The sequence below is a fragment of the Suncus etruscus genome, chromosome 14, assembly GCF_024139225.1.
Source record: "Suncus etruscus isolate mSunEtr1 chromosome 14, mSunEtr1.pri.cur, whole genome shotgun sequence".
Taxonomy (NCBI): domain Eukaryota; kingdom Metazoa; phylum Chordata; class Mammalia; order Eulipotyphla; family Soricidae; genus Suncus; species Suncus etruscus.
In genome coordinates, this window is record NC_064861.1 from 54,079,070 (window position 1) to 54,089,926 (window position 10,857).

Genomic DNA, 10,857 nt, shown 5'->3' on the forward strand with positions numbered 1-10,857 from the left:
GGGGTCTCTGCACGCCCACATGGAGCAGCCCCAGGGGAATGTACTCACCCTGGGGACAGACTGTGTGGTGGCTGACTGCGGTCTCTGTGGACCCAGGTGGAGCATCCTCAAGTCACTGCACTCACCCTGGGCACAGGTGCAGTCGGCAGATGTAGGGGTCTCTGTGCACCCAGGTGGAGCTGCCTAAGGGCACTACACTCACCCTGGGGACAGGCACGCGGGGTGGTGGACGCAGGGGTCTCTGCCGAAACTGGTTCATTTTTAAATTATAATATCTAACTTCCTATACCTTTTGGACAACCTAAAGAACTATTGCTATTTAATACTTTATACTTCTGATTTTGAAGTCATTTGCAGTGATATTTATAATTATAATTATAAATTATATAATTAAAATTATTATTTTTAAACACCTTGATTACATACATGATTGTATTTGGGTTTCAGTAATAAAAGGAACACCACCCATCACCAGTGCAACATTCCCATCACGCATGTCCCAAATCTCTCTCCTCCCCACCCGACCCCGCCTATACTCTAAACAGGCTCTGCATATCCCTCATACATTCTCAATATTAGGACAGTTCAAAATGTAGTTATTTCTCTAACTAAACTCATCACTCTTTGTGGTGAAGCTCACCACAAAGGTGAGCTGGAACTTACAGCTCTTTTCTCTTTTGTGTCTGAAATTTATTATTGCAAGAATGTCTTTCATTTTTCTTAAAACCCATAGATGAGTGAGACCATTCTGCATTTTTCTCTCTCTCTCTGACTTATTTCACTCAGCATAATAGATTCTGTGTACATCCATGTATAGGAAAATTTCATGACTTCATATCTCCTGACAGCTGCATAATATTCCATTGTGTATATGTACCACAGTTTCTTAGGCCATTCGTCTGTTGAAGGGCATCTTGGTTGTTTCCAGAGTCTTGATATGGTAAATAGTGCTGCAATGAATATAGGTGTAAGGAAGGGATTTTTGTATTGTATTTTTGTGTTCTTAGGGTATATTCCTAGGAGTGGTATAGCTGGATCATATGGGAGCTCGATTTCCAGTTTTTGGAGGAATCTCCATATTGCTTTCCATAAAGGTTGAACTAGACGGCATTCCCACCAGCAGTGAATAAGGGTTCCTTTCTATCCACATCCCCGCCAGCACTGTTTGTTCTCATTCTTTGTGATGTGTGCCATTCTCTGTGGTGTGAGGTGGTATCTCATTGTTGTTTTGATTTGCATCTCCCTGATGATTAGTGATGTGGAACATTTTTTCATGTGTCTTTTGGCCATGTGTATTTCTTCTTTGTCAAAGTGTCTGTTCATTTCTTCTCCCCATTTTTCTATGGGATTAGATGTTTTTTCCTTGTAAATTTCTGTCAGTGCCTTGTATATTTTGGAGATTAGCCCCTTATCTGATGGGTATTGGGTGAATAGTTTCTCCCACTCAGTGGGTGGCTCTTGTATCCTGGGCACTATTTCCTTTGAGGGGCAGAAGCTTCTCAACTTAATATATTCCCATCTGTTAATATCTGCTTTCACTTGCTTGGAGAGTGCAGTTTCCTCCTTGAAGATGCCTGAAGTCTCAATGTCCTGGAGAGTTTTGCCTATGTGTTGTTCTATATATCTTATGGTTTGGGGTCTAATATCGAGGTCTTTATTCCATTTGGATTTAACTTCATACATGATGTTAGCTGGGGGTCTAAGTTTAATTTTTTGCAAGTGGCTAGCCAGTTGTGCCAACACCACTTGTTGAAGAGGCTTTCCTTGCTCCATTTAGGATTTCCTGCTCCTTTATCAAAAATTAGGTGATTGTATGTCTGGGGAACATTTTCTGAGTATTCAAGCCTATTCCACTGATCTGAGGGTCTGTCCTTATTCCAATACCATGCTGTTTTGATAACTATTGCTTTGTAGTAAAGTTTAAAGTTGGGGAAAGTAATTCCTCCCATATTCTTTTTCCTAATGATTGCTTTAGCTATTTGAGGGTGTTTATTGTTCCAAATGAATTTCAAAACTGCCTGATCCACTTCTTTGAAGAATGTCATGTGTATATTTAAAGGTATAGCGTTGAATCTGTATAATGCCTTGGGGAGTATTGCCATTTTGATGATGTTAATCCAGCCAATCCATGAACAGGGTATGTGTTTCCATTTCCGCATGTCCTCTCTTATTTCTTGGAGCAGAATTTTATAGTTTTCTTTGTATAGGTCTTTCACATTTTTAGTCAAGTTGATTCCAAGATATTTGAGTTTGTGTGGCACTATTGTGAATGGGGTTGTTTTCTTAATGTCCATTTCTTCCTTATTACTATTGGTGTATAGAAAGGCCATTGATTTTTGTGTGTTAATTTTGTAGCCTGCCACCTTGCTATATGAGTCTATTGTTTCTAGAAGCTTTTTGGTAGAGTCTTTGGGGTTTTCTTAGTAGAGCATCATGTCATCTGCAAACAGTGAGAGCTTGACTTCTTCCTTTCCTATCTGGATTCCCTTGATATCTTTTTCTTGCCTAATCGCTATAGCAAGTACTTCCAGTGCTATGTTGAATAGGAGTGGTGAGAGAGGACAGCCTTGTCTTGTGCCAGAATTTAGAGGGAAGGCTTTTAGTTTTTCTCCATTGAGGATAATATTTGCCACTGGCTTGTGGTAGATGGCCTTAACTATATTGAGAAAGGTTCCTTCCATTCCCATCTTGCTGAGAGTTTTGATCAAGAATGGGTGTTGGACCTTGTCAAATGCTTTCTCTGCATCTATTAATATGATCATGTGATTTTTATTTTTCTTGTTGTTGATGTTGTGTATTATGTTGATAGACTTAGACTTACGGATGTTAAACCATCCTTGCATTCCTGGGATGAAACCTACTTGATCGTAGTGGATGATCTTCTTAATGAGGTATTGAATCCTATTTGCCAGGATTTTGTTGAGGATCTTTGCATCTGCATTCATCAGCGATATTGATCTGTAATTTTCTTTTTTCGTAGCATCTCTGTCTGGTTTAGGTATCAGGATGATGTTGGCTTCATAAAAGCTATTTGGGAGTGTTTTCGTTTGTTCAATTTCATGAAAGAGTCTTGCCAGGATTGGTAGTAGTTCCTCTTGGAAAGTTTGATAGAATTCATTAGTGAATCCATCTGGGCCTGGGCTTTTGTTTTTCGGCAGAATTTTGATTACCATTTTTATTTCATCAATGGTGATGGGGGTGTTTAGATATGCTACATCCAATTCCTTCAACCATGGAAGATTATAAGAGTCCAAGAATTTATCCATTTCTTCCAGGTTCTCATTTTTAGTGGCGTAGAGTTTTTCAAAGTAGTTTCTGATTACCCTTTGAATCTCTGCCATATCAGTAGTGATCTCTCCTTTTTCATTCCTAATATGAGTTATCAAGTTTCTATCTCTCTCTTTCTTTGTTAGGTTTGCCAGTGGTCTATCAATCTTGTTTATTTTGTCAAAGAACCAACTTCTGCTCTCGTTGATCTTTCGGATTGTTTTTTGAGTTTCCACTTCGTTGATTTCTGCTCTCAGCTTTGTTATTTTCTTCTGTCTTCCTATTTTTGGGTCCTTTTGTAGAGTACTTTCTGGTTCTATTAGCTGTGTCATTAAGCTACTCAGGTAAGCTCCTTCTTCCTTCCTAATGTGTGCTTGCAAAGCTATAAATTTTCCTCTCAGTACTGCTTTTGCTGTGTCCCATAAGTTCTGATAGTTTGTGTCTTTATTGTCATTTGTTTCCAGCAACCTTTTGATTTCCTCCTTGATATCATCTCGGACCCACTGGTTATTGAGTATGAGGCTGTTTAACTTCCAGGTGTTAAAGTTTTTCTTCTGAGTCCCTTTGGAGTTCACAAATAATTTCAGAGCCTTGTGGTCAGCGAAGGTAGTCTGCAAAATTTCTATCCTCTTGATCTTATGGAGGTATGTTTTATGTGCCAGCATGTAGTCTATCCTGGAGAATGTCCCATGTACATTGGAGAAGAATGTGTATCCAGGTTTCTGGGGATGGAGTGTCCTATATATATTCACTAGGCCTCTTTCTTTCATTTCTCTCCTCAGGTCTAGTATATTCTTGTTGGGTTTCAGTCTGGTTGACCTATCCAGTGTTGACAAAGCAGTGTTGAGGTCCCCCACAATTATTGTGTTGTTATTGATATTGTTTTTCAGATTTGTCAATAGCTGTTTTAAATATTTTGCTGGCCCCTCATTTGGTACATATATGTTTAGGAGAGTTATTTCTTCCTGCTCTACATACCCCTTGATTAATATAAAATGTCCATCTTTGTCCCTTACAACCTTCCTGAGTATAAAGTTTGCATTATCTGATATTAGTATGGCCACTCCAGCGTTTTTATGGGTGTTGTTTGCTTGGATAATTTTTCTCCAGCCTTTTATTTTGAGTCTATGTTTGTTCTGACTATTCAGGTGCGTTTCTTGTAGGCAGCAGAAGGTTGGATTGAGTTTTTTGATCCATTTAGCCACTCTGTGTCTCTTAACTGGTGCATTTAGTCCATTGACGTTGAGAGAAAGAATTGTCCTGGGATTTAATGCCATCTTTATATCGAAATTTGGTGAGTCTTTTGGTTAGTCTTGTTTTAAATTAGGTCTTTCAGTTTTTCTCTTAAGACTGGTTTTGAGTCTATAAAGTTTCTGAGCTGTTTTTTGTTTGTGAAACCATGTATTCTTCCGTCAAACCGGAAAGTGAGTTTTGCTGGGTACAGTATTCTAGGTGAAGCATTCATTTCATTCAGTCTTGTCATAATATCCCACCACTGTTTTCTGGCATTGAGTGTTTCTGGTGACAGGTCTGCTGTAAATCTCAAGGATGCTTGCTTGAATGTAATTTCCCCTTTTGATCTTGCTGTTTTCAGAATTCTGTCTCTATCTGTGGGATTTGTCATTGTGACTAGGATGTGTCTTGGGGTGGTTTTTCTTGGGTCTCTTTTGGTTGGTACTCTTTGAGCATGCAGGATTTGATCACATATATTCTTTAGCTCTGGAAGTTTCTCTTTAATGATGTTCTTGACCGTTGATTCTTCCTGGAAATTTTCTTCCTGGGTCTCTGGGACTCCAATGATTCTTAAGTTATTTCTGTTGATCTTATCATAGACTTCTATTTTCATCTGTTCCCATTCTTTGACTAATTTTTTCATTGTCTGTTCATTTGCTTTAAGTTTTTTTCCCAATCTCTCCTGCTGTATGGAATTGTTATGTATCTCATCTTCCACAGCACCAAGTCTATTCTCAGCTTCTGATACCCTGTCCCAGAGCTTATCCATTTTGTCATTCACTTCGTTTACTGATTTTTTCAGGCCTGTTAGTTGACATGTTATTTCAGTTTGGAATTTTGTGATTTCTTTCTTCATATTTTCTTGATTCTTATTAGTGTTCTGTTCCACTCTATCCATGGTTTCTTTGAGTTCTTTGAGTATCTTCCATATTGCTACTCTAATGTCCTTGTCTGAGAGGTTGATTAGTTGGCTGGTCATTAATTGGTCATCAGAATTGTCATCTTCATTCTCTATATCTGATGCTGGCCTGCGTTGTTTCCCCATTGTCACACTTGTATTGTGGGTTTTTCTATGTGTTGTGGTGGTATTCATTGGTTGTATGATGCAGGCAGCACACTTCTCTGGCTCCGCCCTTTCTGGATGGGCCGACTTGCCTCCAAGGTAGGGGAGTCCTCCGTGGATGAAGCCTCACACTGGATCAAATCTTAGGCCCAAGCATGCAGCAGAGAAGACAGTCTGGAGAGAAATTCTTGCTTCTGTGATCCAACACAGTTCTTAGTGTGGTTTTTTTTTTTCTTCTTGTGATGGTGTTCTTTTTTAAGAAAGAGTGCATGACTGCGTAGCGAAGTGGAGCTAAGTGCCTTCTGGAGCCTCTTTTCAGCCCACTCTCAAGAGGTTCACGCAACAGGATAGTAGAGAGACACACACAGGCAGCACTTACAGTTTTTCACAGTCGGGCCCCACTGGACAGGCGTAGTTTTCACTCGCTCGCTGGGCAGCTTCAGAATGCTGTATTTTTGGGGTTCGTTTCCCAGGACTCTGAGGAGAACTTCAAGAATTCAGAAAAGACAGGACAGGGCTCCCTTCAGGTCCTCTGTTTCCTCAGAAGAAGCACAGCCGGGTGGATACTCTGCAGGTAGAGCAATCAGCACTCTGCCTGGAAACCCCCACATCCAGCCATTTCTTACTCTCTTGCTGGGTAGCTTCAGTTTTTTTGGGGTTCGCTTCCCAGGGCTCTGAGGTGAGCTTCCAGAGTTCAGGAAAGACAGAGAAGAGTAGGACAGGGCTCCCTTCATGTCCTCAGTTTCCTCAGAAGGAGCACAGCCGGGTGGAGACTCTGCAGGTAGAGCAATCAGCACTCTGCCTGGAAACCCCCACATCCAGCCATTTCTTACTCACTGACTGGCTCGCTGGGTAGCTTCCGAATTAAAATTATAATTAATTATGATTAATCACTGTATTCAAGCGAAAAATAATGGGAATGTGACTTACTATGTTATATCAGTAGTATAATAGAAAGGTAAAAGTAATACTGGATAATCAATTTTTCCGACAGAATTAACAGGTCTTGAGATAGATTTTTAAATTTCAACATACACTCTTCTAAATGATAGTCATGGCTCAGACATTGTGCTGGAGTTTGTGTAACTCAAATGTGAAACAATCCTTGTCTTCAAGAAGTAGATATTGCTAGAGACAGGGGTACATATTTTATGTCTCAGTCAGAAATTTTTAAATTAGAGGAATTATTGATAAATGTTAAATCTATTTTGAGGAAATCAGAGAAAGTACTCTGGAGAAAATGAGACACAAAATATTTTTAGCACAACAAAAAGAATTAAGAAACAAATGGGGATTGAGTATACAATTAAAAAAAGTAAGTTTTAGGGAAATTAGGAAAAAGTAATAATGCTCTGAAACTTTAAATATTTTAGTCTTAAAGTAATGATGGGAGATAAAATTAAAGATATGCACGGGCTAGCAAAGACCAGAAAATGAGAAGACATTGAATGTAGTCTGTACTGTGAAAAAGCCTGTCTATTAGACTGTCAACATGCATTGAATCATACAAAGAAAAATGTAGGAATGACACAGTCAAAACTGTTGTCATTATATTATTATGTTTTTTGGTTTATACTCTGTAAGTTGTCAAGGCTTAATTCTGCTCTATGCTCTGGAATCACTCCTGGTTGTACTTGGGAGACCATATGTATTGGTAGTTGGGGTCAAATTAGGGTTAGTTGAAAGCAAGGCAAACCCTTAACCTCTGTATCATCTGTTTAATCTTTCAAAGTTAAAAATCTTATAAATTAGAAACCCCAGATAATTAGATCAAAACTAAAGCAAAGAGACTAGCCAGTAGGCATTTTAAGTACACTGAGAAAAGAAAATGTTGATGAAAGTTATGTAGCATTGAAGTCTTATCCTATATTTCTACATGCAAGTTTTATGATGCTTGATGATTTAGTCTCATTACTGACACTTAATACTTCTCATTTTTCACCTTAGTAAGCTAAATATTGTAAGCAATACATATGTCTAATAGAATTAGTGTTGTTCCTACATCTTTGTAAATTGCTAGCAACCATACAATCCTAATCCAGAATACTATAACCAACAATGATATCTCTAAGATAACTCATTTCATTTAGTTCTCCCTACATGAAATACTAAAGAGCTGACACCAGGACACCAAAAAAGAATAAAGAAAAAAAACTCACTAATATATATATTTGTGTGTATAGTCCTTAGGAAATTTCACAATGGCCTTTTATGAATATAGAAAATATTTTAAGCCAATCAAAACTAAAAACATTAATTTTAAAATTTACATGGAACTACAAAATAGTTGCAGAAATAAATCATAAGCAAAAAAGAACACACTTTTCCATCAGATTTCCAGATTTCAAATTTGATTAAAAAGCTATAGTGTTCAATATAAAAATAGTCATGGAAACATAAATAGAGATAAATGATTTAGGATCTAAAGCTCAAAAATAAACCCAGGTATAGTAGACATTAATCTTCATCAATTTTCCAAAAACACACACAATGAGGAAAGGGTAGTTTATTCAAGAAATAAAATTAAATAAACCAGATATATACTAAAAGAAAAATGTAAATGGTCTATCAACTTATTTATACACAGCAATTAACTCAAAATTCATTTAAAAATTAACTTAAGACCTGAAACTGTAAAAGTCCTTGAAGAAAACAAAGGAAGACTTTAAGACATTGCATTTGGCAACCATATCTTGTATATAATACCAATATCACAATCAACACGAGCAAAATTAGGCCACTGGGACTACAACAAAACGAAAAGCTTCTGCTCAGTAATGCAAACAATCAGCAGAGTTACAAAAGCAGCCCCTGGGAGAAAGTATGCAAATCACATAACTGATTGATAATTAAAACATGTAAGGAACTTCTATAAGTTAACACTAAAAAATACTCAGCAAATAACCTAATTAAAAATAGACAAAGGAATTAAATTGACATTTCTGTTAAGACATGCAACAGATTGCCAATAGTTATATGAATAACTAAACAAAACAATGATCATAAAAATATAAATTAAAATAAAATAAAATAATTATTTTAGGAGTGAAGAGGTAATACAGAGCTTAAAGTAGTTGTTCTTTATAAGATCAGATCTAGTTCAATCTCCACCATTACACAAGGTCCCCTGAGTACTGAGCCACACATAAGCACTGAGCACTATTGGGTGTGAACCAAACCTTTTTCCCAGATACATATAAATAGCATTTCAAACCAGTAATATGATTTGTCAAGAAAATAAAATATAACAAAGACTGTTGAATAAATGGAGAAATTGGAACCCACGTGCATGAGTGGAAATTTAAGTTAATGACAGTCATTATTAAAAAGTATAATGTTTTCTTAAAAAAAATTGAAATCTGTCCCATTTTGTGTATGCACCCCCAAAATATAATGTCAGGACATAAAAAATATAAATGCTATGCTTATTGCAGTATTTTCATACTACTCAAGTTATAGAAAAAACATAAATTCTCATAAATAAATGAATGTATAAACAAAGTGTGTGACAAAAGCACTGGCCTTTCAAGCAGCTAGCTAGGGTTTGAATCCCTGGCACTTTTTATGATAACCCTAGCCTCACCACGAGTGATCTTTGAGTGATATTAGAGTGTGCTGTAAGCCCTGAGCACTGCTGGATGTGGCCCTAAAGCAAGACAAAAAATAATGTATACATATAGTGAAATATTATTGTCTTAATAAGGATATTTTGCTATTTATGATTGAATCTGGACAATATCTTGCTAGATATGTTAGTCATAGAGTGCTGCATGATTTCATGTGCAATGCTAAACAGACAGAAGCTGAGAGTAGAAAAGATGTGTCTTTTACAGACTGAAAAGAAGGAGAAATGGGGCATTATCTAACAAAGTATCCATGAAAAACAATATGTCGTTTTGTAAATTTAAAGTGTTCTTAATAGCATTGGCTTTATGTTAAACATTTTTGTTCGTTACTTTTTGTTTTGTGGCCCTATGAGAAGCAGTATACTATACTGTGAACTTAAAGTGAATTTAATGGGTTTGACTTAATGTTAAGCATTTATTATTTGTTTGTTTTGATTTGGGGGCCACAGAGGGCAGTGCTCAACAATCATTGCTGGGGGTGCTGTGGGGACAAATGTAGTGCCAAGGATAGATTCAGGTTGGCTACATGTAAGGCAAGCATTTTAACCACTGTACTATCTCTCCAACCCCGTCATGATAAGTATTCCTAACATACATACATCCACAAAGGTTACATGAGACATTTGTTGGTGATGAATTTGTCTACTATATTTATTGTAGTGAAAGTTTCAAAAATGTATTCAAGTTTTAGTATCATAACAATCATACTACATAAAGCTTATTAAAAAAAGGAATACACATGGATGGACATGGAAACTATTATGCTGAGTGAAATAAGTTAGAGAGACACACAGAATAGTCTCACTCATCTGTAGGATTAAAGAAAAATAAAAGACAGCATTGTAATAATACCCAGAGACAATAGAGATGAGGGCTGAAAGGACAGGCTGAAGATGTGAAGCTTACCACAAAGTGTGGTGAATTCAATTAGAGAAATAACTACATTAACAACTATCCTGACAATGGTAGTGAGTGAGAGAAGTACAACGCTGTCTCAAAGACAGGTAGAGGGTGGGGGAGGAGGGAGATGGTGGCATTGGTGATGGGAAGGTTTCACTGATGAAGAGGGATGTCCTTTTTTATAACTGAAACCCAATTACAAACACATTTTTAATTATCCTGCTTAAAGATATTTTTTATAAAAAAGATATATAAAGAAACTATAGATATTTACCTGGCAGGGGAGATACCATGATCACGAAAGTGGTTTCCCGAGGGCGAGGCTCACCCATTGCACTCCAGGTGTGCTGACCCCTGCGATTTCCCCAAATGTGGGAAACTCAACTGCATAACTTGTGGTAGTGGGAAAAAAAAAAAAAAGAAACTATAGAAGATATAGAACATAGCTACTACCTAGATTGGAGTATTATTACCATGAAAGAATGTTTTCCTATATAAATACTCATTAAATTGCACACGAAAGAATGTTTTTTGTTTATTTTTTGGGTCACATCCGCAGCGCTCAGGGGTTACTCCTGGCTAAATTCTCAGAAATCGCTCCTGGCAGGCTTGGGGGATCCTATGGGGATGCCGGGATTTGAACCACCGTCCTTCTGCATGCAAGGCAGATGCTCTACCTCCATGCTATCTCTCCAGCCCTAAATTGCACAAATGTAATGTTCAGTTTAAATGTGTGCAGTTCTTTGTATATCAATTATACCTCAACAA

At 37.3% G+C, this 10,857-nt stretch overlaps 1 non-coding gene across 1 annotated transcript; it reads left to right on the plus strand.

Moving 5' to 3' along the window:
- Positions 1–10,355: 10,355 nt before the first annotated feature.
- LOC126028876 (U1 spliceosomal RNA) lies at positions 10,356–10,517 on the plus strand. Its single transcript, XR_007502570.1, has one exon. It is a non-coding gene; the product is annotated as a U1 spliceosomal RNA (small nuclear RNA).
- The last annotated feature ends 340 nt before the right edge of the window (positions 10,518–10,857 follow it).